The sequence below is a fragment of the Poromitra crassiceps genome (assembly GCF_964638095.1).
Source record: "Poromitra crassiceps genome assembly, chromosome: 12".
NCBI lineage: Eukaryota > Metazoa > Chordata > Actinopteri > Beryciformes > Melamphaidae > Poromitra > Poromitra crassiceps.
Genome location: NC_139632.1, coordinates 33,335,262 through 33,355,974, shown reverse-complemented (window position 1 = coordinate 33,355,974; position 20,713 = coordinate 33,335,262).

The window sequence follows — 20,713 nt, the reverse complement described above, 5'->3', positions numbered from 1 at the left end:
TGGAAGTCCTCCCCTTCACCTTCTTTTCAGGTATGGCTGATGGACATGATCTCTGTTATACAGAGGGAGAGACTGAGGTTCCTGAGAACCGACTTGCTTAAGAGGTTCTCAACAATCTGGCCCCCGTTTTTGGCCGACTTTGAAGAGGTTAAGAACTGAGGTTAGGGATGACGGATGGCTCGCCCGGTTAAGGTTAGGGTTAAGGTTAGGGTTAAGGTTAGGGTTAGGGTTAGGGTTAAGGTTAGGGTTAGGGTTAGGGTTAAGGTTAGGGTTAAGGTTAGGGTTAAGGTTAGGGTTAGGGTTAAGGTTAGGGTTAGAGTTAAGGTTAGGTTTAAGGTTAGGGTTGTGGGTCGGGGTTAAAAACGGGACACATCGGGACCCGTGGGTCCACCTATTCCACCCCTACTCCCTTACTTTTAAGTCTGCCTCTATCGGTCGCCTCTAGTGGCCAAGCAAATGTTACGTTCTACAATGTTAACGCCATTTTTGTTCAACTAACCTCTTTGAGCTGTGGACCAACGTTAAGTCACAATTTGTTGTGAGAGTGTGTTGGGACATTCCTAGGATTATGCATGAAACTGAAGGAAAACTACTTCTCGTAAGGTATACGAAACGTTTGTGAGCGCACGTTAAACATTTCCATGTAATCAGCAGGTGAAAATGTCCAGTCCAGATCCTCCTGTTGGACCAGAATCCTTTACTAGTAGAAGAAGGTCATGTTTACATCATTCATCTCCACAACACCTAATCAGGAGTTCAGTTTGTCCTCATTTGACAAAATGTTATGAGAAAGTGTATTTGGGCCGGAAGGTTTGCTTCATTAAACCTCTTCCTCTCATATCTCTTGCTCCTTTCACTCCCACTTCTCCTACTTTCTCAATGCTGTGTTCTTACCCTCGGCCCGTAATTAGACTTTGACAACAGCTCTGTTTACATGCGGCTCTCCCCTCCACTTTGTTTACTTACCCGTAATGCCTGATGTCAGAGCGCAGGGCGGCCTTTCCTCTCCGGGGACGACAATAAGAGGATGAGATGTAGGAAATAAACATTGTTAAAAGAGACTTGTTAAAAGAGACTACTCACACTGCTTTGTCTGCAGTTTTCTGCTTTGTCACATGTGTTATTTAACTTTCACAAGAACAAAAGACAATTGACCACAAATCGACCCCTGTGGAACACCAGAGTTAATGGGATGATCTGATTGACATAATCTCAGATCTGGTGTTGATACAGAGAACTGAGAGTGATGGGGGGGGGGGGGGGGGGATCACAGACAGAGAAATATGCCAATCCAGCAGTTTTCTCTAACTAAATTGGCAATATTCCAAATTTTTGTTAATATATAACTCGACAGTAATTCTCCAATCGGTTCTCCTGAAAATGAAGTTTAAGTCTGTTGTTGAAAGAAACTTCTACCACTTCTTCTTCCACTTATAAGATGAAAGTTCATGCTGATGTTTTTCCATCTCTGAGCCGCATGTTGCTTTCCTCTCCTCTCCTCTCCTCTTCCTCTTCTCTCCTCTCCTCCCCTCTCCTCTCCTCTCCCTCTTCTCTTCCTCTCCTCTCCTCTTCCTCTCCTCTCCTCTTCCTCTCCTCTCCTCTCCTCTCCTCTCCTCTTCCTCTCCTCTCCTCTCCTCTCCTCTTCCTCTCCTCTTCCTCTCCTCTCCTCTTCCTCTCCTCTCCTCTCTTCTTCCTCTCCTCTCCTCTCCTCTTCCTCTCCTCTTCCTCTCCTCTCCTCTCCTCTCCTCTTCCTCTCCTCTCCTCTCCTCTCCTCTCCTCTCCTCTTCCTGTCCTCTCCTCTTCCTCTCCTCTCCTCTCCTCTCCTCTCCTCTCCTCTCCTCTCCTCTCCTCTCCTCTCCTCTCCTCTCCTCTCCAGCAGTTCTTGTTGACAGTGTGTGCAGAGTAGCTTAACATGTCTCGCTGATATCACCACATGTCCCAACACACTCTCACAACAAATTGTGCCTTAACGTTGGTCCACAGCTCAAAGAGGTTAGTTGAACCCCCACTACACACACACACACCTCCCAGATCAGATCTCTCCAAACAAGGACCCTCTCATGCCGGGGCAAAAACAATCCTAGACGGGCCGAGTTGAATTACACCTCAGCCGACACAATAACATTTACATGTGAGGCGTTTAGCGGACGCTCCGCCTACAGCGAGCGAGCGTCACCCAGCTGCACTTCCTACAGTAGATCACCAATGTAAGGACGTCAAGGGTCAGAGTAGGGCTGGGCGATATGGACCAAAAATCATTATGTCTGTATTTTTGAGCTGAATGGCGATACACAATATATATCTCAGTATCTTGTACAAATTGGGCTAAATGTTTAGTTCAACAAAATCAAACATCACAATATTTTTGAGCAAATACCTCAATATTGATATTACGACAATATTGTAGGAATGACTGCTGGTGCTTTCACAAAATATTTATACAATGAGATGTTTGATAAATAACCATCAGTAATGTGGGTATAATGACTAAGTTGGTAAAGGCAAATAATAGCTGGAACAGCTAGAACATTTTGGTAAATTCAGAAAATGACATCACTTTACTTTAATGAAACTTTGATGTCATATCAAGATATCCTAAATCTAATATCTAGTCTCATATCATGATATCGATATCATATTGATATATTGCGCAGCTATAGGTCACAGAGATAGTGACCTGATAATATTGCTATGAGGGCAGTAACCATGTAAGATGGAAGAGCTGGAAGGGATTTTAGAGCATAGAGACGATGTAGGAGTTTCCTCTTGACAAGATGAGTTTTCAGCCCGATAGTAGAGATTTGATTTACTTATTTCATATTATTCCATTGATATTTATATCAAGCTAAAAGGAAGCTGGGTAGAAACTGCATTTATGAGTCGGAAAATCTTATTTTTCTCTAAGCATAAATCTGCCAAATTTCTCAGATAATTTCAACTTTTTCCAATGCAAATCAGCTTAATTCAAGAACTTCCCTGAATCAAGCATCATTTACTTGACACTAGAGGAGTGAACGACCTCATTAATTCTGGCTTGTTTCAATAAATTGACATCTTGGCAAATCTTTCGCTTGTAAGAGAAATGAGATTTACTAAGAGTTTCTAACATATCTGTCAACCTAAAAAGTGAGGTCAACTTGATTCTGCCAATAAACAGAATGGGTTTAGGTGGGCCCTGCACTACACCGCTGCCTGTCTGTCTACAGCATTATGGTTAGGTGGGCCCTGCACTACACCACTGCCTGTCTGTCTACAGCATTATGGTTAGGTGGGCCCTGCACTACACCGCTGGCTGTCTGTCTACAGCATTATGGACATCATGATGTGGCCCGCTTGATGGTTCTGTCTGGCCCATCTTGGCTTTTTATTTTGAAACTCTTGTGTATCATGAGTGTGCTTTATTTTGAAACTCTTGTGTATCATGAGTGTGCTTTATTTTGAAACTCTTGTGTATCATGAGTGTGCTTCTTCCTGAATAGGTGTTTATTTTGAAACTCTTGTGTATCATGAGTGTGCTTCTTCCTGAATAAGTGCTTTATTTTGAAACTCTTGTGTATCATGAGTGTGCTCCTTCCTGAATAAGTGCACAGGATGCTTTGTGCACGGCCCCCTGGGACAATCTGGGTTTCTCATGTGGACTCTCCACTCCAGAGACAGACTGAACTGCAGGCTGTCAGTAGCAGGTAGGTCCACTCCACTGACAATGTGCTATAATTGAGCAGAGCAGCGAGCCAAGCCTGATCCGACAGTATAAATTGGATTAAATGTGGTTTTCTGCTCTGTGACTCAGACGCTGTGCAAACTTGCCAATTCTGACACCGGACCCTAATGGACCTGGAGACAGAGTTAAGACAGACTGTCCTGTGACTGTCGGGTCGCACGTTCGATCCCCGCAACCAGCGAGTATAATGTGAGTCCCTGAACTGACATGTTGAGGAGCAAAAGTCACTGAGCTGATGACACTCTACAATAAGGGTAAAGTTAATGCTTAATAACTAACCCTTAACCCTTAACGGCCTTGAACATAATAAGCGTGCTCTACCCTTAACCTCAGTGACTTCATGCCTCAACCCAACCACAATACCTTAGTTAACATGAACACCACTAGTAAATGATGACTAGACAAATTAGTTAACTGTTAACTAAGGGTTAGTTAATGCGTATTAAGCATAAACTAATCCTTAATTAATGTACCCTTATTGTAAAGTGTTACCTAGTCGCTCCGGGTAAAGGAGAATTGACACATAAGTGGAAAATGTGTAATGTAAAGTAACTAAAATATGTTTTAAAATTGTGAAAATGAAATCTCTCTTCTCTAGAATTACCAACACAGAACAATCTTTATAATGGCCACATATAGTGCAGTATAAAGGCACTCATAAGGAGTTATAATACACTCATAAGGCCTTATAACCATGCGTGCTGATGCATTATATCGGCACAAACAATGATCATGAAAATGAATTGGTGAATAATTACAATTGTCTTGTGGAATTCTTGATGTAGTTGGAGGTTGTCCAGACAGCTTTTTAGTGCTCTTTGGTGCTGTGTGGGCCTCAGCCTACATTTCAACAGCATTATCAGGATATACGACACCCCGGCGAGGGAAGCCTTTACCCAGCAGTATTTACATCAGACGTGTGCTTTCATTCATGGGGACATAGTGTTCTCTCAGCCCTGCAAAAAGCACGTCTGTCTTATTGGGCAATACGTTGGAGTCAAAACGACGCCGTCTCGTCAGCTTTACCCACGCCATTGTTTTCGTCCTGTGCAGCTCTGAGAAAGCTATGTGCTAATCTCGCTTCCCATTCCAAGAAAAATACATTCCTGAGTGCTGCTTTCATGTTTGTCACATTATGGAGCAGAAAGTCTCTCCCCGCGGACCTGGCTGCCGGCCAGCTCTCCCCACCGCACGACTCCCGGCCACGTGCCGCGGCGCCTGGGAGGGAAACAACCCGCACATGTGCCCTGTACGCATATAACACACAGGGAAGACATTTACACTACAATGTGTTTTAACATGTGGCTGCTGAGCCAGAGTCTGCATGTGCCTGAATCTGCTGCACCGACGCTGCTGCTGGTGAGAGGGACTTTGAGCGAAATAAAGAAGCCAGACATTCAAAAAGACAAGATTTAGATTCCAAAAGATTGACTTAGAGAAACACTTTTTATAACGGCTGCAATGGCACAGGCGATGATGGTTTCAAAAACCCGGGATTGTCTTTCACAAAGCGCAACACGTTAACCATCAGACCAAAAGCAGGGACAATCCCGTTGGCCAAGGAGCAACGTGCTCGCTTTAGACATTGAGACACCGGATGGCTACACTACCATATCTATAGTGCAGGATGAGGGCACTCATAAAGAGTTATAATACACTTATAATGCCTTACAAGATCATAAGACAGAATGCTTGTTGATGCATATTTAAGCACAATCTCTGATAGTTTACTACATAATGAGTGAGTATATTACTTGGATAATTAGTATCGTTCCATTAAAGGGCATTAAAGGAGGCATTAAAATGCATTGTGTATATAGTAGTCATGATGCTTTACAGCGTGTTAGAAGGGTTTTGCCAGATGTTAGTGCTGAGAAAAGCAACAAAATGAACTTTTACTTCTAAATGTTGCTTTAACTGTGCTAAGTTTGAACAAATCTGCCAAATATGGTAAACAGTGTCTAATTGGAAGCTATCCTAGAAGTCCATTCTGCATGCATTCAGCATCTATCCTGCACCAGCCGCTGCACCTCATCATCACCTAATTATTCTGAAGTTAAACTGAGCAGACACACTGTAACATGTCAGCCACAAGCTGCACAGATTCCTTGTTGCTTTTGTCATCAAAAAATACACTCAAAATAGAATTCTCTGAACGATTCCTCTCACAGACTGAGCTGTAATTCACTGTCAAAATAACTGCCAAAATAATTATGTTTAATTGAAATATGTTTTAAACTTGCTCAGTGACTTATTGGATCAGGTATGTGACTGATTGATCATGTGCAACAGAACTCAGCCAACATTTAAACAGTGATGTCTTCTTGTCGACTGGTGACTCTAATAAAAAGACCCATTTTAGTGGAGTTTTCCTGGGTGTTTTGGCGACGGCACTCAGAGATACAATACTTTTGTTATATTTGTTAAAAATTCATCACCATCTGACATCATAGTTTGGGGGGCCGGTGCTGCGGCCTCCATTGTACTGAGGGAGACACACAGACAAAGAGCATTGCAGAGGCCCAAACAAAGGCAGACAGATGAGAAGAAGAAGAAGCAACACAAAACAACAAGCCCATGATGTCCGCCCTGTCCAGCCAAACTGGAGGGGGAGGGAGGATGGGGTGGGGTGGTGGGGGTGGTGGGGGTGGTGGTGGGGGGCGGTGGTGGGTGGCATGGGGGGGGGGGGGGGGGGGAGGATGGACGTAAACAAGGCTGCGGTCTGTTTCCTGCTGCAGCTGAGCCTGGGGGAATATTCTGGGAGTCCAGACCCCCACTGCGCTGTGAGTGTGACCCCCTCTGAAGTTACACTGGTTTCCATGAAGTCTTAGGGGAGGGGAGGGGTCAGAGGGGAGGAGGAGGTTTGGGGGGGGGGGGTCTCACGCAAGCTGATCCCCCTCTCTCGAAAGTCAACACGCCTCTGATCCTACAGTGACGTCTTGACGTAGCTTTCCGTCCGTCCAGCAGGACAGAGACATGTGGGCGGAGGACTGTGTCTGATCATTGTTCATTAGATTTCCAACAACACACAAAAGTCAAAGCAGTTACTTTTCAAGTTTCAATATTGTGTCAAGTATAACATGCATAAAACAACAACAACAACATGCATGTACAAATACCTGAACGACGCAGTAGAAAAATAGACACAAGCCATACATGTAGCAGGTCACTGGATTAAAAAAAAAGATGAATAGAAAATGTACATGATAGAGAAAAGACAAATAACATTCCAAAGCCACCATAGGGACAGTAAAGTGGTTAGAAACCCACCATAGGTACAGTAAAGTGGTTAGAAACCCACCATAGTTACAGTAAAGTGGTTAGAAACTCACCATAGGTACAGTAAAGTGGTTAGAAACTCACCATAGGTACAGTAAACTGGTTAGAAACCCACCATAGGTACAGTAAAGTGGTTAGAAACTCACCATAGGTACAGTAAAGTGTTTAGAAACTCACCATAGGTACAGTAAAGTGGTTAGAAACTCACCATAGGTACAGTAAAGTGGTTAGAAACCCACCATAGGTACAGTAAAGTGGTTAGAAACTCACTATAGGTACAGTAAAGTGGTTAGAAACCCACCATAGGTACAGTAAAGTGAACCCCACCATAGGTACAGTAAAGTGGTTAGAAACCCACCATAGGTACAGTAAAGTGGTTAGAAACTCACCATAGGTACAGTAAAGTGGTTAGAAACTCACCATAGGTACAGTAAAGTGGTTAGAAACTCACCATAGGTACAGTAATGTAGTTAGAAACCCACCATAGGTACATTAAAGTGGTTAGAAACTCACCATAGGTACAGTAAAGTGGTTAGAAACCCACCATAGGTACAGTAAAGTGGTTAGAAACCCACCATAGGTACAGTAAAGTGGTTAGAAACCCACCATAGGTACAGTAAAGTGAAACCCACCATAGGTACAGTAAAGTGGTTATAAATCCACCATAGGTACAGTAAGGTGGTTAGAAACCCACCATAGGTACAGTAAAGTGGTTAGAAACTCACCATAGGTACAGTAATGTAGTTAGAAACCCACCATAGGTACATTAAAGTGGTTAGAAACTCACCATAGGTACAGTAAAGTGGTTAGAAACCCACCATAGGTACAGTAAAGTGGTTAGAAACCCACCATAGGTACAGTAAAGTGAAACCCACCATAGGTACAGTAAAGTGGTTATAAATCCACCATAGGTACAGTAAGGTGGTTAGAAACTCAGCATAGGTACAGTAAAGTGGTTAGAAACCCACCATAGGTACAGTAAAGTGGTTAGAAACCCACCATAGGTACAGTAAAGTGGTTAGAAACTCAGCATAGGTACAGTAAAGTGGTTAGAAACTCACCATAGGTACAGTAAAGTGGTTAGAAACCCACCATAGGTACAGTAAAGTGGTTAGAAACCCACCATAGGTACAGTAAAGTGGTTAGAAACTCAGCATAGGTACAGTAAAGTGGTTAGAAACCCACCATAGGTACAGTAAAGTGGTTAGAAACCCACCATAGGTACAGTAAAGTGGTTAGAAACTCACCATAGGTACAGTAAAGTGAAACCCACCATAGGTACAGTAAAGTGAAACCCACCATACAGTAGGTACAGTAAAGTGGTTATAAATCCACCATAGGTACAGTAAGGTGGTTAGAAACTCAGCATAGGTACAGTAAAGTGGTTAGAAACTCACCATAGGTACAGTAAAGTGGTTAGAAACTCACCATAGGTACAGTAAAGTGGTTAGAAACTCACCATAGGTACAGTACAGTAAAGTGGTTAGAAACCCACCATAGGTAGCTACAGTAAAGTGAAACCCACCATAGGTACAGTAAAGTGGTTAGAAACTCACCATAGGTACAGTAAAGTGGTTAGAAACCCCACCATAGGTACAGTAAAGTGGTTAGAAACTCACCATAGGTACAGTAAAGTGGTTAGAAACCCACCATAGGTAGAGTAAAGTGGCTAGAAACATTCAATTGAAGCTGTTCAGGAAGAGCAGCAAACCCCTCGGCATGTGCAAAAGAAGGTCCACCATGTTTTATTCAATTTGCCAAGTGAACCATTCATAGTACAGCAGATCTATTTCACAAATGGCTGCGTTATGAATACCGCACGTATCCCACATGCTGCAGAGAGCTGCAGAGACACTGATGTCATGAGTTAGAACAGCCTGGTGCACCTTAAGGATCAGGTTCTACTGATGTCATGAGTTAGAACAGCCTGGTGCACCTTAAGGATCAGGTTCTACCCTTGGCAGCTGATTGTCTTCATGGGCATCTTTTTAGGATGCAGAAAATTAAATTAAGGTCCAGGAAACCTCTTTCACCAAAATGAACAATATTTATTTACAACAAGCAAACACACATGGACTGCCTTTAAAGGGATAGTTCGGTTTGTTTGAAGTTGGGTCCTATCAGCTAGTCAGATACACTAACGTAATTAGGTACAGTGGTCTGGAAGCGGGGCGCAGTGTCTAACGAGATCCGGCACCCAGAGGAGCAGCCTCGCGCAGCCTCACCAGCCTTTTCTCTCTCAGTACTGGGGGTCAACAACTAAAACGTAATTTAGCCACCTCAAACAACGCCCACCTAAACAAATCGATATCTGTGTACATGCACGCTCTATTTGAGAATTCTCTGCGCTTTACTTTTCCGCCAAACAGTCATTTCATTCGGCACTACTTTTTCTCCCAACCGTATCACTACGGTATTCCTCCGCTAAACTCCTGCACAGAGCCGCGGTGCTGGATCACTCCGCAGATCACAGGTTATCTCAGTTCTCAAAGTAGTTACATCGCGACAGCACGTCTGGAGTATTTTTCCCATCAATAATTCAACGATGGTGCGTGTTTGTGTATTTCCTGGCTGTTCAAACAGACAAAGATCCTGGTCTGGTTATCGGTTTCACCGTATTCCTTTGAGGGACCGAAGTATTACACAGTTGTGGCTTGTTGCACTGAATAGAGACATCAGCACTCCTCCCGAAAGTTTGGCAGAACTTCGCGTTTGCAGTGCACATTTTTCAGAAGAGGATTATCAACAACCCATAGCAGATAAGAAGGACAAGCACTTTCTGAAGAGCGATGCTGTACCTAGACCACAGGTGAGATATGAAATAGGAATCACATCATGCTTGTAGGCTACTATCGCAAATTTTTTTTCTCTTTTGTCTAAATGCATGACGAAATCGGCACGTTTTCACGTTATTTATTTAGTTATTAGGTGGGCTGGGCGTTGTTTGAGGTGGCTAAATTATGTTTTAGTTGTTGACCCCCAGTACTGAGAGAGAAAAGGCTGGTGAGGCTGCGCGAGGCTGCTCCTCTGGGTGCCGGATCTCGTTAGACACTGCGCCCCGCTTCCAGACCACTGTACCTAATTACGTTAGTGTATCTGACTAGCTGATAGGACCCAACTTCAAACAAACCGAACTATCCCTTTAAGTCATCGCTGCCCCATGCCTCGCTGTGAATGAATGAGTGAAGCTGAGGAGTGCAGACTTTAAATAAGGAGTGAGGAGGGGAACTCAGGTGAAATTAATGGGACAATCAGTGAAGGAGCCAACAGGTGAACAAAATAACTCATCAGTGAGGAGTAAATCTAGGGAAAGAAGTGAGGTAAAGGAAGAGACCCTTCTCACGGGGGCCATTTTGTGTGCAGGGTAAACCCAGGTGCAAGCAAAACATTAATGAGGGTTTTCAACTTCCATGATTGGAATTTGGAAACCAGGTGAGGAGAGGAAGTGGAAAAACGAAAGAGGAGAAATAGGAATCTTCAGAACAGTTACTGTACGTACCCAGGGAGGGCACAGAGTAGCACCAGCCACCAGCCAAATGCTGGTCAAATATCCAAGTGGCTTCACTCAGCAGCCAAAAAGAAACTCACTTCTTCATGTCTTTACACAGAAATCAAACCCAGGTCACCAAAAACCTGGGAGAAACGCTATTATGTGAAGAGGCTTATGTTTCTTCAGAATCCACCATTTCTGAAACATCAACAGCTTCTTAATCATCTTCTTTATCATCTCTTGTTGCTATATTCTAGCTGTTTTCTCACTTGTGTTGCTGCAGTGCAGGCCGGCCCACAGAAATGGCCGGGCCCCTGAACAGGTTCAATGAATGTGCCCTTCCCAAAACTGCTTTACTCGTATCAACGCAATAGGCTGGTGTTGCACCATATAGAGCTCAACAGTCATGTGACGGTTCTGTAACGTCAATGTTCCAGAAGAGTATTTCCCATTCATAGTCTACATTGAGATTTTCATTATTATCCATAATGTCGTAACCACCCAAGGTAGACTTACCACAGGTCTTCCAGTGGTGAAACGACATTTGACAAATCTGTAAGATATAATCCTTGTTTATTTTCCAAAAAACATTATTCGATGTCATGGAGAAGTACTAGTTTGTGGTTGTAAAGTTTCATGAGGCTGTAATTATCCTGTAGCCTACAGATCACAATAGGTCATTTTATACGGTGAGGTCGAAAATTGGTCTCACTACAATGAAACGGCTACTATGGAGACGAACATCATCACACATGAATACAATTGGGATCACTGAATCCACAAGAGTCTCAGCTTTCCAGTCAGACAAGTCACTGATGTGACTGTTGAGATCTACAGTCTTTGGTCCTATCCAATTCTGTGACATGCCCTCACCAGCTCCCCCTGGTATACTGTTGATGTTTTGATGTCAAAAAAAGAAAAAGAAAAAAGAAAAAAAAAGAAAAAGCATTTTCAGGAGAGGGTATTTTTATTATGAAACTGAAGCTAAATGTGACTAAAGCCTATATATACACACACACACACACACACACACACACACACACACACACACACACACACACACACACACACACACACACATATATATATATATATATATATATATATATATATATATATATACATACATTAGTGCTGGCCTCCATGTGCCCCTCTAGCGGCTGGGCTCTATAGAGACAGTCCGCATGTCTGGGAACGCCCATACAGGCTCTAGGAACGCCCACAATAGACGCTGGGTTAGCCTGGGGGCGGGGTTAGGGTGGGGTAAATTCCCCCGTTCTATCCATTCAGCAAAGTTAGAATTCAATTTAGCTGATAGCCCGGCCCAGGCAGACACGATCGGGGATTTAACCACCGCAGTAAACGCACATCTGAGCAGACGTCTTGTGTTCTGCTCTAGAACCCCCAAACATGTAGTTTAGAGCCGCAGCACCATCTTTTGGTGAGTCAGCCCATGATATATGGGCGGTTTTACCCCACTCGCGCGCCAGCCGTTTAACATTTTGTGGGCGTTCCCAGACATGTGGACTGTCTCCCCAAAAAGCTATTCCCCCTTTCCCTCACTTATGGGCGGGCCTGATGACCACTGTACTAAAACAAAGCATTCTTCTTGAACAAGATGGCCGCCGACAAAAGAGCGCATTCTCCAGCCTCCTGCGTGGTGGTTGGCTGCTCCGCCATGCACTGCCCTTCAATTAGCTGACTCGTTAAATTGTGAAAGCACAAGGCCGCTTTGTTTTCACTCTTATATTACTGTTGCATGCGAGGCGAGAGCCCCAAACATTCAAAGACAAGACAGAGACTGGAGTCAGTCTCTGTCTCGTCTTTGAATGTTCAGTCAGCTCAGAAGACAAAACAGTTTTGGCCATGGACGCCATCGGTCGCATTCCCCTTCAGCACAACAGCCGGCGAAGCTTTGTGATGTCTCCCAAAACGCCTCGGTGACGCGACTTCCCGCGCCTCCAGACTTTGGTTTGTCTGCCGCCGTTCCCTCCGAGCTTGTTGTGATCGGTTTGGAATGTGGCCCGACGTGGATTTGAAAAGTTAAAAATTAAAAACAGGACGCGCGCGCGGCTTCCTCCTGGCGGCCTTGGCGGGTCGTCTCGTGCCAGTCGGCTCATTCGCCTCCTGGTTGGCGGCGTCTGGTGTGCTGTCTTATCTACAGCAGATAACACAGTGGCACCAAACTCGGCCTGTTAAAGACGACTGATGCTTCTTTTACCTCCTGAGTCCCGACTCCATTAGCTGCATTGGATTTTTGATTTCTCTTTGCTATTTGGAATTACTTTGGAAAAGAAGTAACCCTCCCTAAATGTTTACACAAATATCTGTACTTTCTACTCACATTTTCAAAACAGTAGTTTGTTTTAATGCACGTCCACTGACCTAAAAAAAAATATGGACGGAGCTATCCCATTGATTTTGGGCTCCTGTTTTGAGTTGAAGTGGTGGCCGTTGCCATCTTGATTTTTCGTCAGCAGAGTTGGAGGGAATGGGTTGAGTCCTTACGCAGCACATGTGAGATGGGGGTTTCCCAGAGCCGCAGCTCTGCCTGCTATTGGTCCGTGGTCAGCAAGATGTGCGATCACTGGACAGGCGACCTGTCAATCACCCCCTTTTATATCATCTATTTTACTCCAAACTGGCGAGTTATATAAAAAATTACCCCCATACTGTACAGTTGTTACGAAAAGGTGAAATTAGCTATATCAAATCTATGTTAACTCATTGAGTGCCAATGACGACAATCGTCGTCAATTCAAATACTAACGTAGAGTGCCAATGACGACGATTGTCGTCAATTGCGTTTTTTGACGGTGGGATGTGGATCAAAGCCAGATCCATCTCCTGTGAAAGTATGGTGGATGTTGAATGTGTAAAAGCTATTTTACGGACCCATTAGGTGGCGACAGTGCTCTCCAGATTAGAGAAAGGCGAGGAAAAAAGAGAGAAGAAGTCATGGGGAAACGGAAATCGCATCGGTATGCATCGATATGCATGAAGCATAACGTTAGCTGTGCCTGCAGCAGCCAATCTGCTGCCACAATTGAGCCCCTCCGTGTCCGCTGCGATAGCCCATCCGCATGATTAGTTGTGGAGTTGTTATTATTCTCAACTGGAAGCGATGGGAGCCGGTGAAAAATACACGCGGAACGCTGTAAAAAAGCTGGATGTAGCGCACTTTTCAGTGCAGAGCAAACTCAGCAGAGAGCCACCAGAGCCACCAGAGACACACCCACGGAGGAGGGGTTTGCAGTTGAGGGGTGGGGCACAGGGGGGGTGGGGCACGCAGGGCAGCATACAACACCGACCCAGACAGACCCAGAGAGCAGGACAGGATTGGCAAACAAGCTAGAATATCTGATGCCCACCAGCAGTAAATCAAGACCAGCAAGAAGCTGCAACCAGCAGCGCACGCAGGGGCCAGCGCTGCTGGTTGCAGCTAAAAAATATTATTTTGCCAAACAAAATTCCTTTGTTTTCACTGTTTTATTGAAGGAAATTCTTTTTGAGGTGTCACATCAGAAAATATTAGCTTCAGAGTCAGTCATGTGCTTGAAATGCTTCATTTCACAAAAGGCTAATTATCTCAGCTTCTAATTTGAAACGTCTCTTTTTGGTGAAATCAACCTATCTTCTCCGGCTCATAACTAAAGAACGGAAAATGATATCAATAAACTTTTTTTTGCTGATGATAGAAGAGAGTCTCATCGTTCTTTGGGCGTGTTCGGTGTTTACATAGTAATATCACACAATATTCTGTGGGCCTCGAGAAATCACTGAAAACGCTCTGAAACTCTGGCACTGGGGGGGTCATCCCTATGTTCCCCGGGTCCTATGTTCCCCGGGTCCTATGTTCCCCGCTTTTCCCAAATAGGGTCCTATGTTCCCCGCTATGTTCCCTGGGAGAGGTTAGGTTTTGGGTTAGGGTCTGGGGGAGGTTAGGTTTAGGCGTGGGGGGTGGGAGAGGTTAGGTTTTGGGTTAGGGTCTGGGGGAGGTTAGGTTTAGGGTTAGTGAAAAACGGGGAATATAGAACCCGGGGAACATAGAACCCGGGGAACATAGACATGATCCCGCACTGGGAGTGTCCATTCTCCAAAAGTGGCTGGCACTCAATTAGTTAAGGACCAGACTGTAAAGATGCTTAAGCACTGTTACAAAGTGGGGCATTTTAACATGGGGGTGAACGGAAACAACAGGACTTATGAGTCCTGCCTCAAGTGGCCATTCGAGAAATTACAGCTTTCAGGGTTGCTTCCTGGTCCTCGTGAGGAAACCTTGTGCCTTGTCCACTGCACGTCACACAAAATAGAAATAGAGGTCAAGGGACCCCTTTGAAAATAGCCATGCCAGTTCTTCCCTCACCAAACTTTAGTCTAAATTTTGAGTGTTATTTAGTCCCCTTTCTAACAAGCTAGCATAACATGGCTGGTACCAATGAATGCCTTATGTCTATAGTTTCATAATGATATAAGTATAATCACTATAGCTTTAAAAATTAGTCTGCTAGAGCCTCTGAAATAGAGTAATGCATCCACAGCATCCTCAGGGAGTAGAATCACTTTTTTTTCATGAACATTTGCATCCAACGGACCCGCGACCCACCAGTTGAGGACCACTGGGCTAATGTGAGGATTTAGTCCCACACAGCTCAGCAGGTCTGAACAGATTAAGTTAACTAAGTTATCCTTTATTTATCCCCATGGGGAAATTCATCCTCTGCATTTGACCCATCCTCTACTAGGAACCTTCCTAGAGCTAGGAGCAGTGGGCAGCCACAGTGCAGCGCCCGGGGACCAACTCCAGTTCTTTTGCCAGTGCCTTGGTCAGGGGCACCAGCAGGAGTATCAACCCTAACATACATGTCTTGATGCTGGGAGGAAACCGGAGCACCCGGAGAAAACCCACACGAATATGGGGAGAACATGCAAACTCCACACAGAAAGGACCGGGGTTCGAACCCGGGACCTTCTTGCTGTGAGGCAACAGCGCTAACCACTGAGCCACCATGCCGTCCAGTGTTAGGACAGTGTTCAGAGCGTCTAGAGCTTTCCACATCCAAACCCCCTCAGGCCATAACAGAGGAGACCTGTCATTTAACAGTGGAGACGACCTTGTCACGTAACTTCCAGAAACTTCTGCGTTCCTGTAAAAACCCACAACAACTCCCATGCAGCAGAGTCATCAGTTTGCCGCTCCTCTTCATGACTCATGTCTGACGCACAAGTTGGCCGCCACTAGCTGCTAGCCTATTCCAGCTCTGGCCTATTCTATTCAGCATTTTCACATGTAATTCAACTAGCAGTTTAAGTAAGTATTTGCAGTAGCTTGGTGTTAGTTCAACTATTCAGAGTAGCTTGGTGCTAGTTCAACTATTCAGAATGATATATATATAATTAACGTGACTCGATTGTTGCTTGATTGTTGCAAGCTGCAACAATCAAGTCACGTTAAACCGGACCTTGTACCCATAATTATTTTACAGCGGGGCATTTAAAAATAAGGTGGATAGGTGTGCTTGTAAATAGGGGTGCAAATAGCATCTGCGGTATGACATTTTTGCCATTTTGAGTAGGCCTAGTTGTCGCAGGTGTTTTTGCCTGTTTTAGCCAAGCGGCAATCTCTGGCGCTGGGAAATGAAGCCAACGAGGAAGTGCCAAAAAAACGCAATTCCTGGAATGGTCTCTTGAGGCTGGCTGGTGCAAACCCATGTTAAAATGCTCGAACTTACAAATGAGCAGAAATTAACATGTTTACAGCCTGGTTAAAAATAGTAACTAGCTAATAATTTCACAGTTTCTGGCAACTGTACGGGGAAGGGGGGAATTAAGTGAGTGACCTCACTTAATTTATTAGGCTACTTCAGTAAACACTGATTCTCCTAATAAGTTTATAGTCTCTCAATTGCTAGTTTCAAGTCTTCTTCAATACAGCATGATGTTGTTCATTTAGTAAATTATGGTCCAGATAGTTCAAAGTCGGCTGCTAAACAACATTGCTTTCAAATCGTTTTCGATGTAAGCAGGCTCTTTAAAAGGCAGAAGTCACGGAAGCCAGCTGGACCTTCTCACCCTCACCCCTAAAACACTGTGCAGATCAGCTGGCTCTGGTTCACTGACATCTTCACCATCTCACTGGAGACATGTCACGTTCCAGTCTGCTTCAAGACCTCAACTATTATCCCCCTCCTGAAAAAGACATGGCCCACGGCACTAAAAGACTACAGACACCCGTCACCTTGACCTCTGTGGTCATGAAGTCCTTTGAGCGCCTTGTCTTGTCCTACTTTAAATCCATCACAGACCCACTCCTGAACCCCCTGCAGTTCACCTACAGAGCCAACAGGTCTGTAGACAATGCTATAAACATGGCCCTCCACTACATTCTTGCACAACTGGACAGGATCCTGTTTGTGGACCTTAGCTCGGCCTTCAATACAAGACTTCAGTTTTTGGGAATTTTTGTTCCTAATTAGATTTCTTGTCAGAAGTTTTGACCAGAAGTCTCAGCAGTAATAAATGTAAGTATTGATCAATAAACAATCAAACAACCCATACAGATAGATTCTGGTTATGAATGCTGATTGGCTCTAAGTGGGCGAGGCAGCGGGTTAACGTGTTCGGCATGATAGGCTGGTTGTGCTGGCTCTGCTGCTGTGTGATTGGATGGTGTTTGGAGGGGCGGCGTCATGAGTGTGTGTGTGTGTGTGTGTGTGTGTGTGTGTGTGTGTCTCTGGTGGTGTGATCAGCTGAGTAAACAATGTCTGGACAATGGCGCTGGCAGCGTATAATGACTCACACACAAAATGTGCATGCAGGTACCATCATATAATCACACGTTGCAACAACAAGAAATTTATAAATAGCATTGCTGGTTCACTGTACAAAACATGAGTAGTTTCACAATAACGACAAAAAAAATTGTTGAATGTTTACAATATAGAATGTTAATGTCCATATGACAACAAATGACGGTTAATTTGAAAATGTAACACAAATAAAACAACGTTGCTTATGTTCAGGCAACTAAGACGACTTGGTTAAGGTTAGGGCGTGCGCGCGCGCACACACGCACACACGCACGCACGCACACACACACACACACACAGTCGCACACAGAAATACCTTTAGGCTATTTGGATGCAAAAGTAGGGCAACTATGTAAGATCCAAATATTTTGGAAGAAGGTTCCAGTGCTGGTGTGCTGGAGACACCAGAAAAAGACTAGGCTACTGTAGCATAATGATAGCTTGATATCTAGATCTAGATCTAATATCTAGATCTTAGATTCTAACCAATGCAGACATTGACATGTAAACATGGTCAGCTACTCAAGGGTATACAAAACACCGTCTTCCTAATATTTTCTACCAAGGGCAGATATTTCATGAGTTTGGATGTGAAGCAAGTGTCCATGTACAGGTCATGATGAGCATGCAGCCTATTTCAATGATGCAAACTGACTTTCTGATTGTGTTCAACAAAACAATGTCTGGGGCATTTGGGATATGGTGCAGTGTGCTGTTATTGATGCAGTGGTCTCTCTCTCTCTCTCCTAATGTACATACATACACACACACACACGCCTACTCTCTCTCTCTCTCTCTCTCTCTCTCTCTCACACACACACACACACACACACACACACACACACACACACACACACACACACACACACACACACACACACACACACACACACACACACACACACACACACACACACACACACACACACACACACACACACCTGCACAAGCACACATCTGAATACACAGCTCCTGTGTGAGGCTGCTTGTTTTCCATAATGGTGGCGTCTCCTGGACAGGATCTCTCCAAACAGGTTGCAGGGAGGAAATACCGTCGACCTCTGGACACTAAAACAACCGAGCACTTATGACAGCGGGATCTTAGGGAGCATGTGGGCAATGTTCTCTGTTTCAATTATGTCCCGGAAGGAATGTCATCAGTGATGTCATTTGAGCAATTGTGCATTGTGACATCACTGATTATGTCATAGGCATTGTAACATCATCAGTGATGTCATAAGAGCAATTGGGAAGTCATCAGTGATGCGAAGTTGTGACATCATCAGTTTGTGACATCATCAGTGATGTCATAATGGTTAGGTGTGTGTGGTTGTGAAGAAGAGCAGGAAGAATAAGAGACTTAAGAGCATCAGAGGGGCAGGAGGACGGAGGGAAGCGGTGGGTGGATAAATCCAGAAGGAGGTGAGGGATGCCGGCTGGCATAAAGCACCAAAGATGAAGAAGAAGAGAGCAAGCTCTCGGCAGGGGAACAGTGGATGGATGGATCGATCCAGAAGAGGGCGGTAATGCAACATTGAGGATGCCAACTGCCATAAAACACCAAAAAGAAGAAGAGAAGTGATGTCATAAGAGCAATTAAGCCCGCACAGTGGGCGAGCTTTAGGGCGGGCAAGGGAGCAAGTGAGCCTGCACAGTGGTTGAGCTGCAGGGTGGGTGAGGCCGCGCAGCGACCGAGCTGCGTATGCAAGCTGCAGGGCCAGCTCGGCGAGCTGCAGGGCGGGTGAGGCTGCGCAGCGCCTGGGCCTAGGAGATTAATTAATCATTACACCTGGAAAAGTGGACATAATACAATCGGATTAGATTAGACTAGAAAACACTAATGTCATCACACTGTCATACAGCAGACAGTTATTTCAACATTCAACAAATAATGACGGTATATCACATTGGAGGAGTGGAATCAACTACAATTTACAATTTCCTATTTGGAAGATGCTTTTATCCAAAGCAATTGCCGCCTGCTATTGGTCCGATCAGTGAGCAATCTCTGGACAGGCGACCTGTCAAACACGCCCCAAAACATAATCTACCTTATCATCCATTTGACTTTAAATGGGACCATAATTGACAGATGAACATCATGTTGTAGTGAGGAAGACCTGGATCTAGTGATTGAGACGATCCACTCATTAGGAAAGTGTTTACTGAGGTCATAATCAAGTGAGAAGTAGGGTCATTCTCCCATTCACTTCCATACAATCAGAATTATTTTTGCAGCCATATAGGTAGACTATAAACATGTCTGTCTGTCTGTCTGCCTGTCTGCCTGTCTGTCTGTCTGTCTGTCTGTCTCTGTCTGTCTGTCTGTCTGTCTGTCTGTCTGTCTGTCTGTCTCTGTCTGTCTGTCTGTCTGTCTGTCTCTGTCTGTCTGTCTGTCTGTCTGTCTGTCTGTCTGTCTGTCTCTGTCTCTGTCTGTCTGCCTGTCTGTCTGTCTGTCTGTCTGTCTGTCTGTCTGTCTGTCTGTCTGTCTGTCTGTCTGTCTGTCTGTCTGTCTCTCAGGCACTGAATGGCTTGTTTGTTTGCTTGCCATGTGTGCCATGCTACGGCTACCGCCTTGTAAATTGTTGCTCGTAAATGCAATTATCGACTGGCCATGCAATGCCACAGCTCCAGCTCTGACTCGTACAAAATGTTTCAGAAAAAGATCAACATTGTGTCTGTTTGACTCGCCTCATGTGATCATCTTAACTTAGTTTGGAACTGAACAAAAACTTCAGAGGAAATGATCAGTGATGCTCAGAGGCAGGTTTGTCTCTGTGAGGGGAAGAGCTCAAGATGTGCCACAGATTTATGGAGCCAATTAACGAGCAAATTGAAGTTGCTGCAAAGTCCTGCTGTTCCAGGGAAGATGTTGCAACAACCCAAGAATAACAACTGGGAGGCGTGTTTATGCATTTGCAGGCAAAAAACAAGTCTAACCTAATCTAATTATGAATTAGGAACCCATATCAGTGTTTCATATTTAATATCTTAATCTGCGTTTCCTGTGTTCAAAGTTTGAATGTATCTTATGTTTTAAATCTGCATGTTTACAAAATATTTTATTTTCATTTTTCATTTCACTCATGCTTTATTCTCCTTTGATCTTATTGTCTGTATTGACCCCAGCCCCCCCTCCCCCCTCAATTTTTTCCCCATCAGTGGACACCCAGAAAATAAGCCAGCAGTCCAAATACAGAATTAAAAGAATAAGAAGAAAAAGTTCAATCAATATTTTGACCTTCCCAGGTGAAAATCCTCTTTGTTTTTCTCAGGAGCTTTCTCGTGACCTTGGAGTCTTGGCTCACATGCCAACCTTTGGCGTAACTGGGTCAAAAAAACAAAAGATCTGTTTTGCCTTCATCTTAAATCTGGGCCACAAAACGCCCGCAGGGTAGATTGAGGGAATGTTGT